A 20,079-nucleotide genomic window follows, 5' to 3' on the forward strand; every position below is an offset into this window, starting at 1 on the left:
AGCTCGAAAGATTTCCCGACGCCAGGCATCGTCGGACTCACCGTCCGATGACTCTGCGGCGCACTCTTCCCCCGAAGACGAGGAAGAAGAAGAAATGCTCCCCCACCGACTGGGGGAGACAGAAAAAGGAAGGCCGCCCCAACGGGGGGGGGGGGGCGAAGGGTCCAAGAAGGGAAGGACTCTCCTTCCGGACAGCTCCACCGCCACCGACGAAGGCGAAGACGAGTGGTTGACTAGGGACAAGCCCCCGGGGAGATCATAAGTATTCAGATACCAAAGTAACCCATAAGATTCCTTGTTCGCACCGCTTTCCCTAATCGCCGAACATAATTACGCAGGCCGCCACGAGCCAATATCGAGGTATCATCAGACGGCTCCCTCGGCTCGTCAGACATGGATAGCGATCCAGTCCCAACCGCCACCTCCCCTCATCCTGCCGACGATGCCGAGGTGTTCTCTCAAGAGGCACCGGATCGAGGGGGACAGTCCCGGAGGCGCCTCAAGGTGACCTTCCGGACTCCGGGAGCTGAGGGGACGGGGTCCCCGAGAGCTCCGAGTTCGGCCCTCAGCCGAACACCGCGCTGGACCCTCCAGCGGTTCCGGGCTCAGGCAGGCGGTCCCCTTCTAAGAGGGGCAAAACGCCTGTGCCGGTGACCTCTGTCCATCCAGAGGCACCGGACAACCTGCTGGAAGCGCTTTGCAGCGCGTCCATCAACGAGGAGCACTGCACCATCATGAGCGCGGTGATCCAGAAGGTTCAGTCCGCCAAGAGCGGATTGACTAAAGCCTGTGCAAGCCTTCTAACAGGCTTCGAGGTAAGTGTTTTAAAATGTAATAGAAGTATTACCGCATAGACAGTAGCCCCTGATGCTTTGTTCGGTGTTCACAAAGAAAAGCCGAACAGAGGATCAAATAGTATCGCAGGAGTCTAATATAAGTATGTCAATATGCATATGCAGGCTTCTCTGCTGGTGTCCGCCGCCCTAACTGCGGAGGTCGCCGTACTGAAGCAGGACCTCGATGGGTCCAAGAAAGAGCTCGGCCTTGCCAAGAGGCAGCTCGAGGAGAACAAGGGTAAGTAATACCCCGTCTATAGATATGTATATATAAAAAAGGACGCGATTGCAAAATGACCGGATCATTGTATATTTTGCCAGGGGCCACGACTGAGGTGGCGACCCTGAAGCAAGCGCTGACCAAGGCCGAAGATACAGCGGCCAAGGAGCGCACCGAGCGGGAGAGGCACGAGGCTCCGGTGGGCGAGGTGCAGCAAGAGCTCTAGGCTCTCGTGACGAAGCACGAGGCGATGGAGCTTGACTTGAAGACGCGGGAGTCCGAGCTTGCCGCGGCCCGTGAGAGCGCAAAGAGTGCCAAGGCCGAGGCCCAGAAGGTCCTTCAGGAGATCGACGCGATGAAGAATATAGCGGTGGGTAAGGCTTTCTATATGCAAAGCAAGCATGTAAAAGTGAATTACCGATTACTTACCCGAATCCGAAGCTCTTCAGGAGCATTCGCAGATTTGCCCCGCAGTGTGTCCGATGCCACACAATTTTACCAGGCCGAGGACGGAAGCTTGACGGAGAAGCTGTTCTGGTCTCAGTATGCTGAGGCCGAACATCCGGTGCCAATGAGCGACCAGCTGAAGCAGATGGTCGAGCTACATAAGGCGGCCGATCATGCCATGAAGGGCTTCATAGTCCGGTTGTGGCCTGGCGACGCCCTTCCGAACAACTTCTTCAGCCTGGTGAGGCAGCTTGTGGATGCCTCCCCACGGCTGGAGGTCGTCAAGCGATCCGTCTGCATTGAAGGTGCACGTCGGGCTTTCGCCCGTGTAAAAATGCAGTTGGTCAAGCTAGACGCCATGAAGCTGATCAAGGAGGGGCCACCGGAGGGCAAGGAGCACCGCCACCCCGAGATATACTACAAGGGTGTTCTGCCGGGTGCCCGTCTTATCGCGGATGAGTGTTCAAAAAATGTAATATTTGAATGAGACTTGCTCGTTTTGTCCTGTATGTATGAAAACTTGTTTCATATTCGCTATGCAACGCTTGTTAGAATTTAAAATATTACCTTCTGTTTGGCTGTTTATCCAATCTGAGAGATGGCTAGTCCTCGGCTTCTGCCCCCATGCCACGAGTGCTGGGGTGTTCGGGATAAACCTGAGCACTCTTGTTCCCATGTTTGGGTCCTTCGAGGGAGGTGCTCAGCACAGCGAACAAGGCAACCGGACTAATAATGCTTTATCACTCTCACTTAGCCATATAATTCTATAATTTTAAATTTCGGCGAAGCCCCTGGTATTCGGAAGGCCGAATTCAGGGCGCGATACACGCCTGTAAGCCGGACAGAGCCGGCCGCTCGCCCTAAGCGGCATAAGTCTTTAGGGACTCGAAAAAACCTCGTCGAACAGCGACCAGTCTCTCGCCTTATCATGACAGTCAGTTTTAGCTTTCTCTACTGAGGTGCTCAGCCCGGTAGAACCGGGGCACAATCGCAGTAGTTCTCCTAGCGCTACCTTAGCCGATAGAGTGGAACGTAAGGTACCAAAACATAGGAGCCGGGCAAACCCAACATTTGACCAAAGACATGATTCGGAGCTGATGCATATAATGCTATAAGTTGGGGTGCCGCACTTGTGAAAGTGTTCGGACTTTTCACACCGCATTGTGGGGTACGTAAGCCCCTGGTGTATTGGCCGTACCAGAGTGTACGGTTGCAAGGCGTCATTAATGGGCACATATATATATATATATATTTATAACAAGAATACAATAATAGTCGTAATGTCATGCATCGTTTATTGAAAAATTGCGTTAAAGCAGAGTGATACAGATAGTGCGATAAGCAAAATAGTAGGACTATGTCCCTTCCAGGGGCTAGCTGAGGAATGATATGAAATCTATAATCAACCTGGGAATTCCGTTGTATGACGTAGCTGTCTGCCTCCTTGGTTGTTGTATCATGTGTTCGGCAATAGAGCTGCCGGACGGTGTTTCCAGAGATTAAAGTCCTGAAAGAAAAAAGAAAAATAACCAAACGAGAAGCCCCTAGTGCGGTTTAGGCCGCATTTCGGGGCGTGCCGCAGTTGTGCCCCCTCCACACCTGTGCCCATGGTATTTTTAATGCGTAATTATGTACGTGCGGCACGAATATCGCCGTTGGGCTGGGATTGGGGTGGTCGCCGTATTGCTACGCGAGCTCAGATTGCGCCAGACGGTCTATTTGCTGATTGCCCCGAGCGCGCTTGAAGGTGTCCGGGATTTGAAACGCCGAACTCATTGATTGCCTTGAGAGGCTGCTTTGCACTTCTGCTGTGAGGGCCGCGGTGTGCTCCTCTATTCGGAGGGAGCGCTCTGTGTTTCCAATGACTATAATAACTCCGCGGGGTCCTGGCATCTTGAGCTTGAGGTATGCATAATGCGGTACCGCATTGAATCTAGCAAATGCGGTTCGCCCGAGCAGCGCGTGATAACCACTGCGGAACGGGACTATATCGAAGATTAACTCTTCGCTTCGGAGGTTATCCGGGGATCCGAAGACCACTTCCAGTGTAATTGAGCCTGTGCAATGGGCCTCTACGCCTGGAATAACGCCCTTAAAGGTCGTTTTTGTGGGTTTGATCCTTGAGGTGTCTATACCCATTTTGCGCACTGTGTCCTAATAAAGCAGGTTCAGGCTGCTGCCGCCGTCCATAAGGACTCGAGTGAGGTGAAATCCGTCGATGATTGGGTATAGGACCAGTGCGACAAATCCACCATGACGGATACTAGTGGGGCGGTCCTTGCGGTCGAAGGTGATCGGGAAGGAGGACCAAGGGTTGAACTTTGGGGCGATTGGCTCCAACGCATATACGTCCCTGAGCGCATGCTTCCGCTCCCTCTTGGGGATGTGGGTTGCGTATATCCTGTTCACCGTCCGCACTTGCAGGGGAAACCTCTTCTGTCCTCTAGTGTGCGGCTGCCGGGGTTCCTCCTCGTCATCGCTATGCGGCCCCTTGTCCTTGTTTTCGGCAATTAACTTGCCGTCCTACTTGAACACCCAATAATCCCTGTTGGTGTGATTGGCTGGCTTGTCTGGGGTGCCGTGTATTTGACACGAGCGATCGAGTATACGGTCCAAGCTGGACGGACCCGGCGTACTTTGTTTGAATGGCTTTTTCCGCTGACCGGGTTTAGAGCCTTTGAATCCGGCATTGACTGCCGTATCCTCAGTATTTTCGCTGTTAATGCGGCGCTTATGCTTGTTGCGACATGACCTACTATTGCCATCCTTGGTATCTAAGGTACCATGGTTTTTTGAGAGGTTATTACTACGAGCCAGCCAGCTGTCTTCTCCCGCACAAAAGCGGGTCATGAGGGTCGTGAGAGCTGCCATAGATTTCGGCTTTTCCTGACCAAGGTGCCGGGCTAGCCACTCGTCTCGGATGTTGTGCTTGAAAGCCGCTAAGGCCTCCGCATCCATACAGTCGACGATTTGATTTTTCTTTGTAAGGAACCGAGTCCAGAATTGCCTGGCCGACTCTTCTGGCTGCCGAATTATGTGGCTCAAATCATCGATGTCTGGTGGTCGCACATAAGTGCCCTGAAAGTTGTCGAGGAATGGGGCTTCCAGATCTTCCCAATAGCTAATGGAGTCCGCTGACAAGCTGTTAAGCCAATGCCGCGCTGGTCCTTTGAGTTTTAGTGGGAGGTATTTGATGGCGTGTAAGTCATCACCGCGGGCCATGTGGATGTGGAGGAGGAAGTCCTCAATCCATACTGCGGGATCTGTTGTGCCGTCGTATGATTCAATGTTTACAGGTTTGAAACCTTCTGGGAATTGATGTTCCATTACTTCGTCTGTGAAGCATAAGGGGTGTGCGGCGCCTCTGTATTGGGCTATATCTCGACGCAGCTCGAATGGGTCTTGCCCGCTGTGTTCGGCCCGGCCGGATTTGCTTTTACTGTATCCGGCATGACGTTTGTCGTCTCGCAGAGTGGTGTGCCCCCGTGATCCGTAGATCGATCTTGAATGCTTTGCCTTGTCCTCCAATATGTCTCGCAGGTCTAGCGTATCTCCCCATGCCTTTTTATTTGAATGGCGTTGGGGTGGATGCTGAGCTTTTGGCTGAAATGCCTCTCTATCGCGGCCACGAGGTGGCTGATCAGCCGTGTCATACGCTTCTTCCTCCAATCGGGGTAGTAACCTGCGCCTTGGGTAACTCTTGGAGGGGCGCTCGAGTTTATATTCCTCGGCTGCGAGGACTTCAGTTCATTTGTCAGTTAGCAGATTTTGATCAGCTTGAAGCTGCTGCTGCTTTTTCTTCAGGCTATTTGCCGTGGCCATAAGCCGGCGCTTGAAGCGCTCTTGTTCGACGGGATCCTCTGGGACGGCGAACTCATCGTCGCCAAGGCTTGCCTCGTCTTTGGAGGGGGCATGTAATTGTCATCTTCCTCCTCTCCGCCAGCCGCTCTCTCAGGAGAGCTGGCTCCTTCATCCTCCTGCTCTAAATCTTGCTGGAGGGGATTGTTGTTGTCTTCGGCGCTATCCGGAGTGTTATTATCTCCTGTGCCGGTATCACCACTTTTGCTTTGGCGGGACTTAGAGCGGCACCGCTGACGTAGGCGCTTGGGTTGCTTCTTGGAGGGGTCATCCTCCGCTATCTCGTCGCCATTGCCTTCGTTGGGTGTATCCACCATGTATATGTCATATGACGAGGTGGCTTTCCAGCGCCCTATAGGCGCTGGTTCGTGTTCGTCTCCTACATCGTCGTCCATACCGTCGATGTCTTCGGAGTCAAAGTCGAGCATGTCGGTTAAATCATAGACAGTGGCTACGAAGTGGGTGGTGGGTGGGCGTCGAATTTCTTCATCTTCCGCATCCCAATCCTGTTGGCCATAATCCGGCCAGGGCTCTCCTGAAAAAGAGAGAGTCCTTAGTGAATTCAGAATGTCGCCGAGGGGCGAGTGCTGAAAGATATCCGCGGCGGTGAATTCCATGATCGGCGCCCAATCGGATTCGATTGGCAGGGGCGCGAACGGTTCGGAGTCCGGGAAAGAGTCCGGCACCTTGGAGTCACGGGCTGCGCAGATGATTATGCTGGTGTTTGGCTCGATCGCCGTCGAGACTGCAGCCCCTGAGGTGGTGTCTAGCCACCCGTCCTCGATTGGCGCGGTTTGCTCCGAGCTAAGGGTCGGAGCAGATGCGGGCGCGACCTCTATTGTACTGTTCGGCGGTAGAGCTAGGTCATACCCATCGCGATAGTGGGGCGCGCCCGGCTGTGGCTCGAATCTGTCGAAGATCAAGTCTTCGCGGATGTCAGCCGTGTAGTTCAAACTTCCAAATCTGACGTGATGGCCAGGGGCGTAGCTTTCAATCTGCTCCAGACGGCCAAGAGAATTAGCCCGCAGTGCAAAGCCGCCGAATACGAAGATCTGTCCGGGGAGAAAAGTCTCACCCTGGACCGCATCGCTATCGATGATAACAGGAGCCATCAAGCCTAACAACGACGACACAGAGGAACTCTCAATGAAAGCACCAATGTCGGTGTCAAAACCGGCGGATCTCGGGTAGGGGGTCCCGAACTGTGCGTCTAGGCCGGATGGTAACAGGAGGCAAGGGACACGAAGTTTTACCCAGGTTCGGGCCCTCTTGATGGAGGTAAAACCCTACGTCCTGCTTGATTAATATTAATGATATGGGTAGTACAAGAGTAGATCTACCACGAGATCAGAGAGGCTAAACCCTAGAGGCTAGCCTATGGTATGATTGTATGTTGTGATTGTTGTCCTACGGACTAAAACCCTTTGGTTTATATAGACACCGGAGAGGGTTAGGGTTACATAAGGTCGGTTACAAAGGAGGAGATATCCATATTCATATTGCCTAGCTTGCCTTCCACGCCAAGTAGAGTCCCATCCGGACACGAGACGAAGTCTTCAATCTTGTATCTTCATAGTCTAACAATCCGGCCAATGGAGATAGTCCGGCTGTCCGGAGACTCCCTAATCCAGGACTCCCTCACTTTACTTGGCACAAACACTAATTAAAATATAAAAAAACACAATCATAGCAGTTGCATAATTGTGCTAACACACAAGAACATAAAGCAAAAATAAATTTTATTCATTGGAATGTTATACACTAGATCATCTTTGCATATCATATTTTATTGCATTTTGGGTTGATCCTAAAACTTCTACGCAACTCAAGGACCCTCGGAGAGAGTTGGGGATTTCGTTATTTTCATATTTGAGTTTTCTCAAATTTTGAAAATAGGATCATTTGATTTTATTTATTTTATCTTCAATTATTTCTATTATAAAATATGAGAGAGGGAATAAAATGACTTTCCCAAAATAAAGAAATATTGGAGATTTAATAATAAAATCAAATAAGATTTTATTTTTGTTTTATTTGCTATTTTATTTGAATTTAGGAAAAATGCGTGTTTTTCAAAAATGCATTTAGGCCCCAAATAAATGTTCATCCTGTGCTGTTTGATTTTAGAAGCCGGGGAAAATTTATTCCGGGATTTTGGGAGTCCGTTTAGTATTTCTTTTGTTTTTTCTGAGCGTAATTATTTTAAAAAAGTCCGAACCGACCTACGGGCCGTGTCAGGCCAGGACTCCCTGGCCGAGGCCTTTTTATAGTGCGCCCCGGGCCGAAGCAGCCCAAGCCGCCGCCCCCAAATCCTAGCCCGAGCCGCCCGCCGCCGCCAGCCATCGCGCCGTCGCTGCCCCGCCGCCGCCCCGCCGCCGCCAGAGCCCGCCACCGACGAGGTCGACTCCGCCGCCGCCGTCGGTTTTTTTAGAAAACCATTGGTTTTCACCGGTTTATTTTCGTTTTTTTAGTTTCATTTTTTTCTAGATAGATCGGTTCTTTTTCTCGGTTTAGTTTAATTAGCGAGCGTTTGCTCGTTCGTTCGTTTTTACGAACGCGTTCATCGTTTAGATCCAGATAACGAACGTTCGTTCGTTAATCCGTTCGTCATTTTTCTTTTTCTCGGATTTATTCCGTGATTTTTCTGATCGCGATTTCTGATCCGATGTTCGTTCTAGTATAACTTTTAGCTCGTTTATCGGAATCAGGCGATTCAAGCGCCTGGAGTTTCATCTCGAAACCCTCTTTCCGTTTAACCAACTCAAACAAGTTTTTGCCTCTGTAAAATTTGACCTAGATCCAGATTAGTAAACGAAGCTTGTTTCTTTTGCCGTTTGTCTTTCGTTGCTTCGTCCGATTTGATTATGTTGCCAACCGAAGTTCTTAAGTTGAACTTTCTGGTTAGGTCTCTTATTTGAGTTTTACCTGTGCATTAGTTGAGTACTTATTGTATGCTTGTTTGTTTGCGATAGAGTACCCGGAGTGCGTCGCTTCCTACTTTGAATCGCTAGGTTTTGCGGATCATCAGCAAGGCAAGTAACACTTTGATCATACTTCCTATTACCCAGTTTTTATTGCATTAGATCAATCCTCACACATTGCATGATTAGGATCTAATTATATTGTGGGTCTGGGAAGTAGATGAGGTAGTACCTATTACCTGTTATTATCAAACCTTTGGGAGTTACTTCTACGTTTGCTTATTATGCCATGCTATGCTAGTAGACGTGGATTGGGTGAGTGTATCCATGACAGATGTGAGTTTGTTAAATTAATGGTTTATCTAAGGTGGCAACTTAAATACACATCTGGGTGGATTGAGGCACCTGGGTTTTCCAGCGATTGCCTGTTTTTCTTTTGGACCGCCACCCAGGCTCAAAGGGATCATGAGATTATTCATACTAGAAACTTATGTGTGCAGCCACAAGCTACTATGGGTTCTAGCATAGTTGATTAAGTTGTGCGAACTCTTATAGTGGTAGACTAGCAGATATAAGGGAAAGTAGGTGTAACGGTCTACCCGATCGTAAGGTGCTAGCGCTTCTGAAAGACTATGTCTCGGTCATCCATTTCTCAAACACCATGTAGTGCGAGAATCCCAACGGAGGAGATCCAGACTTGTGGGGAAAAGTGCGCAAACCTCTGCAGAGTGTATAAACTAATCATGGTTAGCTGTGTCCCCGGTTATGGACCTTTTGAGTATCTAGTACTTGGATTATCAGGTGAATCTCATCATGTTACTCTAATTAATTTGTTGGGTTTAATGATGATCTTTAATTGGGATTGAGATGGTGTCTACACTCTCAATGTTTAACAACCACCATGATAGTTAAATAAAATTTATTCCTTTGCAGTAGGGAAAAATTGGCTTTACGCAAAATTGTAACCATAGAGCTTTCCACCAGCCAAATATGCATGTAGTATAGCCTTATTCTTTCATTGCTCTCTATGTGTTACATTGCCAGCATATTCCATGTGCTGACCCATTTCGGGCTGCAACGTTCATGTTGCAGACTTTTCAGACGACGAGTAAGGTGCCTTTAGGTCGTGGTTCTATACTCAGCGATGCCGTTGGAGTTGATGGACTCACTTATCTTCCAAGCCTTCCGCTGTTATCGTTATTAGATGGCCTTAAGCCATATTTATTGTAATAGGTTCTCTTTTGAGACACTCGATGTAATAAGTGTGTGATTGCTACTCTGTTATAAATCCTTCAAGTACTGTGTGGTGTCAGCATTACTGATCCAGGGATAACACCGGAGCACAGAGATTGGACTGTTTGAGGTCTGGTCGCTACAAGATGGTATCAGAGCACACGCTGACTGTAGGACACGACCACTAAGCTAAAAGCCCTAGATCACTACTCACTCTTCTCATTCTGACTCCTCATCTTTTCTACTCTTTAGGATGGCGGATGCAAGGAACAAGTTCACGCAACTGGATGAAGATACACCCTTTGGACGTCACTTGAAGGAAGTCGCTAGATATCTGAACATAGGAGTACCAAGCTTCACCAAAACCTACAACGCCACTTTACCTGACGAGGAGCACTGGATGATTCAAGTTCAAGTTCCAGGAAGGACGTTCATGCCAGTCACTAAGCCCATAGAGTTTTCCTTTGATGCACCAACCTGGAGTCTAGGAAAGAGCATGGCAGCTCACATCACCATGGGACGTATAGGAGAGGTTTACCGCAATGATCTCAAGGATACTATCTACCAGATTTGTGGGCACCGAGATGAGCACTGGGAGATGATCAGCACCAGGAAGGATAGGTCAATTGCAGCTTTTATCAAGGAGTTAAACCAGCACATTCGACGTCAGGAGAACCAGATGTGCGCCGACATGATAGATCTCAAGAAGGCGAGGACAAGAATCAAGGAACTGGAGGAAGAACTCAAGGCTACACATGAAGATTATGAAGAGGAAATCGAAGTGCTAGTGGACAAGAATGCCGACCTAACAATGAAGATCAGAATATTTATGGGAGGCCCTACACCAGTAGAAGAAGACTAAGAACCCCAGGAGATTCGCCCGGAAGACTACATCATCATCGACGACACCGAATCGGATCCAGATGATAGCGATGATGACTATGTTAATGAAGCTGGAGCAGATATCATGGAGTCTGCAACCGAAGAATATTTCTAGTAGACCATCCCAACAGTAGTAGTAGTCCACCATGTACATATAGTAGCCCGAGCACTTTTGCGATAGTTTGACCGAATGTATGCCCTTGTTTGATTGAATGAAGTGAATTGTTTGCTTTTGCCTCATGTGCATATGGGTAGTGTTTTCTCTCTAGACCCCTCTATATTCTTAAATCTCATCTTTTCTAAACCCTCAGATGCCTCCGAGACGTGACCCCAGATTTACCTTCCCACCGGAGCTCACTCAGTTGATCCAGCAGCAGAATACGTTGATGCAGTTGCTAGTCCAGAATCAGAATCAGGGGAACAACAACAACAACCCACCACCACCACCTGTTGATCACATAGCCTGTTTTCTTAGGCTGAATCCGCCAGTGTTTTCCAGTAGCACCGAGCCTATAGTAGCAGATGATTGGCTCTGCAAGACAGCAAGGGAATTGACCATGTCAGGATGCACAGATGCAGAAAAGGTGAAGTTTGCCGCACATCAGCTTGACAGACCCGCAGCATCATTGTGGGAGAATTTCACCGCCACTTTCCCTATCGACACTGTCACATGGGACCAGTTCCAGCAGGCTTTCTGTACTGCCCATGTTTCAGCAGGAGCTATGGCCATGAAGAAGCATGAGTTTCGCAACTTGCGCCAAGGAGGACGGACAGTTGGCCAGTATGTGGAGGACTTTAGTAAGCTAGCACGTTATGCCCCAGATGACGTTGCTACGGATGTAGCTAAGCTGGAGAAGTTTCTGGAAGGACTGAATGATGAATTGAGCATGCAGTTGATGGTAGCAACCTTCAACAACTACCAGGAGTTGGTAGATCACGCTCTTATGATTGAAGGGAAGCAGCAGCAGATTGAGAATCGCAAGAGGAAGTATGGACAAGGGAAGTACAATTCAGGTGCTCAGCAGAAGCCATGTTTTACCCCTAGACCGGGAGGACATTTTCAGCATACCCATGGAGGAGGTAGCTCGCACAATCATAATGGCCCCAAGAATGGTAATGGGAATGGAGGAAGCAACAGCCAGAATCGTACCAACCCATCAACCCCAGCCAAAAGAGACCTGAGCCAGGTCACTTGCTTTAAGTGCCAGAAGACCGGACATTATGCCAATGAATGTCCTGAATCTCAGAATGGAAATGGCAATGGAAGCTCTGGGAAGAAGCCGAACCCTTTCAATAGGGGACAGGTGAACCACGTTAACGTGGAGGAGGTTGAAGAGCGGCCGGATGCAGTAATCGGTAAGTTTTTGGTTAAGTCATTTACTGCAATCATTCTTTTCGATACTGGTGCATCGCATTCATACATATCAAGGGGATTTGTGGATAATTATAACCTGCCCACTAAGGTTCTTAGAACACCCATGTTAGTAAGCTCACCAGGAGCGGAGTATATGGCTAGTAAGGGATGTTTTCAAGTTCCATTGAGTATAGGTAGGCATGTGTTTCCCTTGGGTTTAATCATTTTGGAATCACATGGTTTGGATGTAATTATGGGTATGGATTGTCTATCGATGTATGGAGGGAACATTGATTGCACCAGTAAGTCAATTTTTCTTACCGCCCTAGAAGGGAGAAGGATCAAGTATGTATACCGGCATGTGCCTAAAAGGACTCAAGTAAATTCGTTAACAGGAGTTGTGTAGGAGGAAGTACCAGTAGTGAAGGATTTCCCTGATGTATTTCCAGAGGAGTTGCCAGGCATGCCACCGGATAGATATATTGAGTTTTTGATTGAGCTTTTGCCACGCACAGGGCCAATATCTAAGAGACCATATAGGATGCCCGCAAAGGATTTGGAAGAGATTAAGAAGCAGATTAAGGAGTTACTGGATAAAGGATATATCCTCCCAAGTTCTTCGCCTTGGGGATCACCAGTACTTCTAGTGGAGAAGAAGGATGGACCGTTAAGGATGGTTGTTGATTATCGAGGATTGAATGAAGTAACCATCAAGAACAAGTACCCACTACCGATGATCAATGATCTGTTTGATCGATTGCAAGGAGCTAAGGTATTCTCCAAGATCGATCTGCGATCAGGATACCATCATTTGAAAATTCGAGAACAGGATATACCTAAGACGGCTTTTACCACCAGGTATGGGCTGTACGAGTATACCATTATGTCATTTGGTCTGACTAACGCACCTGCATATTTCATGAACATGATGAACAAAGTATTTATGGAGTTTTTGGATAAGTTCGTCGTAGCGTTCATTGATGATATCCTGGTTTACTCGAAAAATGAAGAGGAGCATAAGGAACATTTGCATTTGGTACTTGGTAAACTCAGAGAACATCGGTTATATGCCAAGTTTAGAAAATGTGAATTTTGGTTGAAGGAAGTTGGATTTCTCGAACACGTTATATCCGGAGAAGATATAGCAGTAGTGTTGGAAATATGCCCTAGAGGCAATAATAAAATGGTTATTATTGTATTTCCTTGTTCATGATAATTGTATATTGTTCATGCTATAATTGTATTATCCAGAAACCGTAATACATGTGTGAATACATAGACCACAACATGTCCCTAGTAAGCCTCTAGTTGACTAGCTCGTTGATCAATAGATGGTCATGGTTTCCTGACCATGGACATTGGATGTCATTGATAACGGGATCACATCATTAGGAGAATGATGTGATGGACAAGACCAAATCCTAAGCATAGCACAAGATCGTGTAGTTCCTCTGCTAAAGCTTTTCTAATGTCAAGTATCCTTTCCTTAGACCATGAGATTGTGCAACTCCCAGATACCGTAGGAATGGTTTGGGTGTGCCAAACGTCACAACGTAACTGGGTGGCTATAAAGGCACATTACGGGTATCTCCGAAAGTGTCTGTTGGGTTGGCACGAATCGAGACTAGGATTTGTCACTCTATGTGACGGAGAGGTATCTTTGGGCCCACTCGGTAGGACATCATCATAATGAGCTCAATGTGACCAAAGAGTTGATCACGGGATGATGTGTTTACGGAATGAGTAAAAGCGACTTGTCGGTAATGAGATTGAACGAGGTATTGAAATACCGACGATCAAATCTCGGGCAAGTAACGTATTGATTGACAAAGGGAATTGTATACGGGATAGATTGAATCCCCAACATCGTGGTTCATCCGATGAGATCATTGTGCAACATGTGGGAGCCAACATGGGTATCCAGATCCCATTGTTGGTTATTGGCCGGAGAGTTGTCTCGGTCATGTCTGCATGGTTCCCGAACCCGTAGGGTCTACACACTTAAGGTTCGATGACGCTAGGGTTATTAGGAAGACTTGTATGTGATTACTGAATGTTGTTCCGAGTCCCGGATGAGATCCCGGACGTCACGAGGAGTTCCGGAATGGTCCGGAGGTAAAGATTTATATATGGAAAGTTGTTGTTCGGGTTCCAGGAAAAGTTTGGTTTTTCCGATATTGTACCGGTAAGCTTCCGAAAGGTTTCGGAGGATTCCGGAGGGGTCCGGAGGTCCGGAAAATGTTCCACCACGTCCAATACAGCAGCATGGGCTGTAGGGGTTCTCCCTAGCCTTAATGGGTCAGGGGCACCAGCCCCCCCCCCAAGGCCCATGCGCATGGGAGAGGGGAAACCCTAAGGGGGAGGGCATCCACTTGACTTGGGAGGCACTCCTCCCCCCCTTGGCCGCCGCCCCAACCCTAGATGGGATCTAGGGGGGCTGGCCCCCCTCTCTCCCCACCTATAAATAGTGGAGGGGTAGGAGGGCGGCCATACCCTTGCACCTGGCGCAGCCCCTCCCCTCCAATACCTCTCCTCCTCCGCGTGAGCTTGGCGAAGCCCTACCGGAGAACTATCACTCCATCACCACCACGCCGTTGTGCTGCTGTAGGACTCTCTTCCTCAACCTCTCCCTCCTCCTTGCTGGATCAAGGCGCGGGAGACGTCTCCGTTCCGTACGGGTGTTGAACGCGGAGGTGCCGTCCGTTCGGCGCTAGGATCATCGGTGATTTGGATCACGACGAGTACGACTCCATCAACCCCGTTCTCTTGAACGCTTCCGCTTAGCGATCTTCAAGGGTATGAATATGCACTCCCTCTCTCTCGTTGCTAGCATCTCCTAGATTGATCTTGGTGACACGTAGGAAAATTTTGAATTATTCCTACGTTCCCCAACAGTGGCATCATGAGCTAGGTCTATGCGTAGATTCTATGCACGAGTAGAACATAAAGTAGTTGTGGGCGATGATTTGTTCAATTTGCTTGCCGTTACTAGTATTATCTTGATTCAGCGGCATTGTGGGATGAAGCGGCCCGGACCGACCTTACACGTACACTTACGTGAGACAGGTTCCACCGACTGACATGCACTTGATGCATAAGGTGGCTAGCGGGTGTCTGTCTCTCCCACTTTAGTCGGATCGGATTCGATGAAAAGGGTCCTTATGAAGGGTAAATAGCAATTGGCATATCACCGTTGTGGTTTTGTGTAGGTAAGAAACGTTTTTGCTAGAAACCCATAGCAGCCACGTAAAACATGCAACAACAATTAGAGGACGTCTAACTTGTTTTTGCAGGGTTTGATATGTGATGTGATATGGCCAAAAGGATGTGATGAATGATATATGTGATGTATGAGATTGATCATGTTCTTGTAATAGGAATCACGACTTGCATGTCGATGAGTATGACAACTGGTAGGAGCCATAGGAGTTGTCTTAATTTATTTATGACCTGCGTGTCAATGAAAACGCCATGTAATTACTTTACTTTATTGCTAACCGTTAGCCATAGTAGTAGAAGTAATATTTGGCGAGGCAACTTCATGAAGACACGATGATGGAGATCATGGTGTCATGCTGGTGACGATGGTGTTCATGCTGCGCCTCGAAGATGGAGATCAAAGGCGCAAGATGATATTGGCCATATCATGTCACTTTATGATTTGCATGTGATGTTTGTCATGTTTTTGCATCTTATTTGCTAGAACGACGGTAGCATAAATAAGATGATCCCTCATTAAAATTTCAAGAAAGTGTTCCCCCTAACTATGCACCGTTGTGAAGGTTCATTGTTTCGAAGCACCACATGATGATCGGGTGTGATAGATCCTAACGTTAGCATACAACGGGTGTAAGCCAGATTTACACATGCGAAATACTTAGGTTGACTTGACGAGCCTAGCATGTACAGACATGGCCTTGGAACACAAGAGACCGAAAGGTCGAACATGAGTCGTATAGTGGATACGATCAACATGAAGATGTTCACCGATGATGACTAGTCCGTCTCATATGATGATCGGACACGGCCTAGTTGACTCGGATCATGTATCACTTAGATGACTAGAGGGATGTCGATGTTTATCTAAGTGGGAGTTCATTGAATAATTTGATTAGATGAACTTAGTTATCATGAACATAGTCAAAAGGTCTTTGCAAATTATGTCGTAGCTCACGCTTTGGTTCTACTGTTTAAGATATGTTCCTAGAGAAAATTTAGTTGAGAGTTGACAGTAGCAATTATGCGGACTGGGTCCGTGAACTGAGTATTGTCCTCATTGCTGCACAGAAGGGCTATGTCCTTAATGCACCGCTCAGTGCGTTGAACCTCGAGCGTCGTCTGTAGATGTTGGGAAACATCTGACATACACGTTTTGATGACTACGTGATAGTTCAGTGCGTAATACTAACGGTTTAGAATTGTGGCACCAAAGACGTTTTTGAAACGTCGCAGAACATATGAGATGTTCCAAAGACTAAAATTGGGATTTCAGACTAGTGCCCACGTCAAGAGGTATGAGACCTCTGACAAGTTTCTTAAGCCTGTAAACTAAGGGAGAAAAGCTCAATCGTTGAGCATGTGCTCAGATTGTCTGAGTACTATAATCGCTTGAATCGAGTGGGAGTTAATCTTCCAGATGAGATAGTGATAGTTCTCCATAGTCACTGCCACCAAACTATTAGAGCTTAGTGATGAACTATAACATATCAGGGATAGACATGATGATCCTTGAGCAATTCGCGATGTTTGACACCGTGAAAGTAGAAATCAAGTAGGAGCATCAATTGTTGATGGTTAGTAAAACCACTAGTTTCAAGAAGGGCAAGGGAAAGAAGGGATACTTCATGAGACGACAAATCAGTTGCTGCTCTAGTGAAGAAACCCAAGGTTGAACCAAACCCGAGACTAAGTGCTTCTATAATGAGGGGAACGGTCACTGAAGCAGAACTACCCTAGATCCTTGGTAGATGAGAAGGCTGGCAAGGTCGACAGAAGTATTTTGAATATACATTATATTATTGTGTACTTTACTAGTACTCCTAGTAGCACCAGGGTAATAAATACCGGTTCGGTTGCTAAGTGTTAGTAACTCGAACCAAAAGGCTACGGAGACTAGCTAAAGGTGAGATGATGATATGTTGGAAGTGTTTCCAAGGTTGATGTGATCAAACATCGCACGCTCCCTCTACCATCGAGATTGGTGTTAAACCTAAATAATTGTTATTTGGTGTTTGCGTTGAGCATAGACATGATTGGATTATGTTTATCGCCATATGGTTATTCATTTAAGGAGAATAATGGTTACTCTGTTTACTTGAATAATACCTTCAATGGTCTTGCGCCTAAAATAAATGGTTTATTGACTCTCGATCATAGTGATACACATGTTCATGCCAAAAGATATAAGATAGTAATGATAGTACCACATACTTGTGGCACTGCCATTTGAGTCATGTTGGTGTAAAACGCATGAAGAAGCTCCCCGTTGATGGATCTTTGGACTCACTTGTTTTGAAAAGATTGAGACATGTGAACCATGTCTATTGGTAGATATGCATGAAGAAACTCCATACAGATGGATCGTTTGGACTCACTTGATTTTGAATCACTTGAGACATGCAAATCATACCACATGGGCAAGATGACTGAAAGGCCTTGTTTTCAGTAAGATGAAACAAGAAAGCAACTTGTTGGAAGTAATACATTTTGATGTGTGCAGTCCAATGAGTGCTGAGGCACGCAGTGGATATCGTTATGTTCTTACTTCACAGATGATTTGAGTAGATGCTGAGTATATTTACTTGATGAAACACAAGTCTGAATTATTGAAAGGTTCAAGTAATTTCAGAGTGAAGTTGAAGATCGTCGTGACAAGGTGATGAAATGTCTATGATATGATCATAGAGATGAATATCTGAGTTACGAGTTTGGCACATAATTAAGACATTGTGGAAATTGTTTCACAACTAATACCGCCTGGAACACCATAGTGTGATGGTGTGTCCGAACATCATAACTGCACCTATTGGATATGGTGCATACCATGATGTCTCTTGTCTAATTACCACTATCGTTTATGGGTTAGGCATTATAGAAAACCACATTCACTTTAAATAGGGCACCACACAATTCCATTGAGACGACACCGTATGAACTATGGTTTAGAAAAACCTAAGTTGTCGTTTCTTAAAAGTTTGGGGCTGCGACACTTATGTGAAAAAGTTTTAGGCTGATAAGCTCGAACCCAAAGCGGATAAATGCATCTTCATAGAATACCCAAAAATAGTTGGGTGTACCTCCTATTTCAGATCCGGAAGCAAAAGTGATTGTTTCTAGAAACGGGTCCTTTCTCGAGGAAAAGTTTCTCTCGAAAGAATTGAGTGGGAGGATGGTGGAGACTTGATGAGGTTATTGAACCGTCACTTCAACTAGTGTGTAGCAGGGCACAGGAAGTTGTTCCTGTGGCACCTACACCAATTGAAGTGGAAGCTTATGATAGTAATCATGAAACTTCGGATCAAGTCACTACCAAACCTCATAGGTCGACAAGGATGTGTACTACTTCATAGTGGTACGTAATCCTGTCTTGGAAGTCATGTTGCTAGACAACAATGAACCTATGAGCTACGGAGAAGCGATGGTGGGCCCGGATTCCGATGAATGGCTCGAGGCCATAAAATCCGAGAAAGGATCCATGTATAAAACAAAGTATAGACTTTGAAAGAACTACTTGATGGTCATAAGGCTATTGGGTGCGGATGGATTTTAAAAGGAAGACGGACAATGATGGTAAGTGTCACCATTAAGAAAGCTCGACTTGTCGTTAAGATGTTTCCCGACAAGTTCAAGGAGTTGACTACGATGAGACTTTCTCACTCGTAGCGATGCTAAGAGTCTGTTGGAATTATGTTAGCAGTTACTGCATTATTTATGAAATCTTGCAGATAGGATGTCAAAACATTGTTTCCTCGACGATTTTCTTGAGGAAAGGTTGTATGTGATACATCCAGAAGGTTTTGTCAATCCTAAAGTATGCAAAGCTCCAGCAATCGTTCTAAGGACAGGAGTAAGCATCTCGGAATTGGAATGTGCGCTTTGATGAGATGATCAAAGATTTTGGGTTTATACAAAGTTTATGAGAAACTTGTATTTCCAAAGAAGTGAGTGGGAGCACTATAGAATTTTTGATGAGTATATGTTGTTAACATATTGTTGATTAGAAATGATGTAGAATTTCTGGATAGCATGCAGGGTTATTTGAAAAGTGTTTTTCAATGGAAAACCTGGATTAAGCTACTTGAACATTGAACATCAAGATCTATAAGGATAGATCAAAAAACGCTTAATATTACTTTCAAATGAATTCATACCGTGACGAGATTTTGAAGGAGTTCAAAATAGATCAGCAAAGAAGGAGTTCTTGGCTGTGTTACAAGGTGTGAGTATTGAGTAAGACTCAAGACCTGACCACGGCAGAAGAGAGAGAAAGGACGAAGGTCGCCCCTATGCTTTAGACGTAGGATCTACAGTATGCTATGCTGTGTACCACACCTAAAGTGTGCCTTGCCATGAGTTACTCAAGGGGTACAAGAGTGATCCAGGAATGGATCACGTGACAGCGGTTGAACTTATCCTTAGTAACTAGTGGACTAAGGAATTTTCTCGATTATGGAGGTGGTAAAAGAGTTCGTCGTAAAGGGTTACGTCGATACAAACTTTGACACTAATCCGGATGACTCTGAGTAGTAAGCCGGATTCGTATAGTAGAGCAGTTATTTGGAATAGCTCAAAGTAGCGTGTGGTAGCTGCATCTACAAGATGACATAGAGATTTGCAAAGCCCACATGGATCTGAAATGTTCAGACCCATTGACTAATAAACCCCTCTCACAACCAAGATATGAACAAACCCTATGGGTGTTGGATTCATTACAATCACATAGTGATGTGAACTAGATTATTGACTCTAGTGCAAGAGGGAGACTGTTGGAAATATGCCCTAGAGGCAATAATAAAATGGTTATTATTGTATTTCCTTGTTCATGATAATTGTCTATTGTTCATGCTATAATTGTATTATCTGGAAGCCGTAATACATGTGTGAATGCATAGACCACAACATGTCCCTACTAAGCCTCTAGTTGACTAGCTCGTTGATCAATAGATGGTCATGGTTTCCTGACCATGGACATTGGATGTCATTGATAACGGGATCACATCATTAGGAGAATGATGTGATGGACAAGATCCAATCCTAAGGATAGCACAAGATCATGTAGTTCGTCTGCTAAAGCTTTTCTAATGTCAAGTATCATTTCCTTAGACCATG

The sequence above is a fragment of the Triticum urartu genome, chromosome 4 (genome assembly GCF_003073215.2).
Source record: "Triticum urartu cultivar G1812 chromosome 4, Tu2.1, whole genome shotgun sequence".
In the NCBI taxonomy this organism is placed as follows: Eukaryota; Viridiplantae; Streptophyta; class Magnoliopsida; order Poales; family Poaceae; genus Triticum; species Triticum urartu.